The sequence below is a fragment of the Solanum pennellii genome, chromosome 6 (assembly GCF_001406875.1).
Source record: "Solanum pennellii chromosome 6, SPENNV200".
In the NCBI taxonomy this organism is placed as follows: Eukaryota; Viridiplantae; Streptophyta; class Magnoliopsida; order Solanales; family Solanaceae; genus Solanum; species Solanum pennellii.
In genome coordinates this window covers 53,959,723-53,964,012 of record NC_028642.1, presented here as the reverse complement: position 1 = coordinate 53,964,012, position 4,290 = coordinate 53,959,723, and positions in this window count along the sequence as shown.

The window sequence follows — 4,290 nt, the reverse complement described above, 5'->3', positions numbered from 1 at the left end:
ATTTAGATGTAATTGATGATCATCCAACTCTGTCTCTTAATCCTCAGCCCATATATTCATCACCACCTACACAAACTGAAGTACCAATCCCACCTATACCACAGAGAAAATCCAATAGAGAAACTAAGATACCTTGTCATCTAAAGGATTATGTCTTGTCATTTCCTAATCTGAAGAACAACTCTGTTTCCAATACCATTCCAAACACTAACCAAAGTAGCCTGACATCTAATGCATTGCTCAGTAAACACAATCACACTAGTTCTGATGTCATTGCTTCTAAAAGTCAAGTCTTGGTTGAAAACATTTGTTGTGATAGTGAACCATATTCCTATGATGAAGCAGCATTAAGTCCTGCATGGCAAAAGGCAATGGAACAAGAATTTGATGCTTTACATGCAAACAGAACTTGGGATTTGGTTAAATTGCCTATGGATAAACAAGCTATTGGTTGTAAATGGGTATACAAAGTGAAACATAAAGCTGATGATAGTATTGAGAGGTTCAAGGCTAGATTGGTGGTTAAGGTATACACCCAAAAGGCTGGAATAGATTACACAGAAACATATTCACCTGTTGTTAAGATGACCACTGTGAGAACATTGATGGCATGTGCTGTGAAGAAAGGCTGGGAAATGTTTCAACTTGATGTCAATAATGCATTTCTGCATGGTGATTTAAATGAAGAGGTGTATATGACAATACCTCAAGGTCTTGATGTGGGTGAGCCAGGTTTAGTTTGCAAGCTTAACAAGTCTCTATATGGACTTAAACAAGCCAGCAGACAGTGGTATGCCAAATTGACTGAAGCATTGTCTCTTAGAGGATATACACATTCACATTATGATTACTCTTTGTTCTACAAGAAGTCTAATTCACTAGTGGTGTTTGTGGCAGTTTATGTTGATGATATAGTCTTAACAGGCACAGATACAACTGAGATCACTCAACTAAAGATATACCTTGATGAGACATTCAAGATTAAAGATCTTGGTAAACTTCATTATTTTTTGGGTATGGAAATACTTGACACTGCAGGAGGGGTTCTTATTTCACAAAGGAAGTTTGTACTGGATTTACTGAAGGAGTATGATTGTTTCAGATATACATCTCTATCATCTCCTCTTGATCCCAATGTTAAACTCAAAGCCAAGGAAGGAACTCCATTGTCTGATCCTACCTATTACAGGAAGCTTGTGGGAAAGCTAAATTTTCTCACTAATACCAGAATGGATATAGCTTTCAGTGTTCAACAATTGAGTCAGTTCATGCAGGATCCCAGAACTCCTCATTTACAAGCAGCTTTTCACTTGCTCAGGTATATAAAACAAGATCCTACCCCGGGAGTCTACTTATCAAAAGATCCTAATTGTATTATGAAGGCATACTGTGATTCAGACTGGGCTACATGTCCAGATTCCAGGAAATCAGTAAGTGGATTCTTGGTATTACTTGGAGATAGTCCTATCAGTTGGAAGTCTAAGAAGCAAGAAACTATATCACTGTCATCTGCAGAGGCTGAATACAGGTCACTCAGGAAGGTGGTAGGTGTGGCTGCACAGGCTGATCAGTGAGTTAACAATACCTCATTCTTCTCCTATTGTTGTGTATTGCGACAGTCAAGCTGCCATACACATAGCACATAACCCTGTGTTTCATGAGAGAACTAAACACATTGAAGTTGATTGCCATTTTGTACGTGATAAGCTGCAGGAGGGGCTCATTTCGATTCAACATGTAACCACAAATGAACAATTGGCAGACATTTTTACTAAGTCTCTTACTGGCATTAAACATGCTGCAGTTTTGAACAAGTTGGCTGTAAGATCATTACCACCAACTTGAGGAGGGGTATTGAGAATCATAGCTAACTATTTCTGATTTTATTATCTAGCCTAGCAGCAGAGTTAGTTAATATTTTCTTGTTAATTGTTAGTTAGTTAGTTAGTCACATTGTTAGTTAGTTAGTCACATTGTTTTCTCCTTCTTTGATTAGTCTAGAAACTTCCAAGTCACATGTATATAATGGAGGAATCATAGATGAAATGGAAGATAATTGGAATCAAACACATTGCTCTTCTCTTCTTCTTCTTCCTCTCTACAATGGCTGTTAGCTCACTGCATCAGTGTAGCCATTGGAGTTGTTAACTCACTGTATCAGTGAGTTTTTGTTAACACCTAAATAAATCACATAAATTAAAACCCTAGATGGAGCAGTAATTTTCAGTACGTACGTTCTATGTTTCAATTAATCACTAACGTAACTATTTAACTATGCAATCACAAATTATAATTAAGTTTACTTGATATGCACCGAAAATTAGCTTATTATTAGTGGAAAAAAATAATCTTTGTTATATCATATAAATTTAGATCCTTCGAAACAAGTCGAATAATGCAAATAATTATTCAAAGGGGCTTATAGTCCAAAATTGACGAACAAATTAAAACAAGATAGAGAGAGATTTACTTAAATCTCTTTTATTTTTTACGTACAAACAAAATAATGCATGACTTTTTTCAGCGTTCACACTTGATGTTTTGAACGCCTGCCACGAAAGGTCGTCTTCAAGTGTCTTTAGTTAATTTACGTATCTTAGTTTATTTTGTTGTGATTTTTAAAATAAATAAATTGAATCTTGTGATGTTTAAAAATGTGTAATGTATTAAAATTCTTTTTTGGGCCGTATTATTATGCCAGGTAGGATATATTGAATGTAATTAAGAAATTAATCTGTTTGGATATGTTTTTGATTTTTGATTTATTTTTATTTAGTCTTTAAAAATAAGTACTTAAATTTTTATTCAAATACTATAAAAAAAGTTCATAATTTATCTTGATTTAAAACACGTAAAATAAGTCAATTCAGATATAAAAAAAAAGGAAAAAATTGAAACGAGGGATACTATGTATATTTGTACTAATCATTGAAGAGAATATTTGAAAATCTTCAACTAACCCACCAATAATATATATATCTTCTTCTTTTAATTTTAACTGTATATCAAATAATATAATATAATATGATATTTAGAGGCATGTTCTTCTTCTAGTTATTATTTTGTTTGCTATGCATAACAAAGCCATAGCTCAACTAATTAAAGTTACGAACTCATAGGAGAAGAAAGATGAGTACAGTCCCAAATTATACAACCCAACGATCACTGATTATTATATTTATAATTGATTATAATTTGATATAAATATCGCGAATAAGTATTTATTGACTATTCACCTTAGGAGCAAAGAGGTCAAAAATGGTCAATATTGAGTTCTAGAACTAGTAATAAAAAATCTACAGTAAAAAAAAGTTCTCTTACTACTAGCCATGTAAATTAAGGTCAAGTTGGGCGGCTTGTTTAGCAAATTGCCCCCACAGACTTGACACTACCAAACTTGTCTTAAAGAACATTATTATTCCAATTATGACATTATATTATATTATATTATATTGGAAATTAACAAACTACCTTTTCATTTTTAAATAACACATAAAGAGTCAATTTAGTCAAATTGGGCCATAACTAATTATTTAAAAAATTTACTATTGTACGTGCATGTGTTCCAAATTTGTTTTGAGTCCATCTGCATTTTCCTATGATTATTCCTCACATTTGATACTGTTCTTCTTCTTTTGCATTAACTAGTTCTCGGAACGTGCATCGCACGTTTGTCCCCTAATTGATATTAGAAAATTCTAATTTATATAGCTAAGTTCAAATCTAAGTCCTTTCATATGTAAGTTTAACATAAGAATATAACTTTGCACAAAGTATAACATGAAAATCTTGTGTTAGATGTTGGAGGTCTGATATATTAAATAATTCATGAAAAATGAACATTTATTTTATCAGAGGAATTAATATATTTTAATTACTAAATATAAGTTTTAATAATTAAAAAAGAAATTGTCTATCAAAAAGATACGTATAAAGAAAAATATTACAAAATGTTTGGGCGGTATACCATCAAATTTATAGAAAAAATTATAATTTCAAACGAAAAAAAGAATAAATAAAGACATGACATCCATAAAAAAGACAACACATTTAAATGTATAGACAAAAATATTTTCATACTAATTGAATTACATTTGGTTAAAAGTAGACTTATTCTAGACGAAACATGACTTACTCTAGAAGAAACATATCATATGCATAAAAAACTATAATCATATAATAATAATAAATAAAACAAACAGAAAAGAAGGTATGAATATGTTAAGAATAAAGATAAATTGTATTTCTTGAATATATATATATATATATATATATATATATATATATATA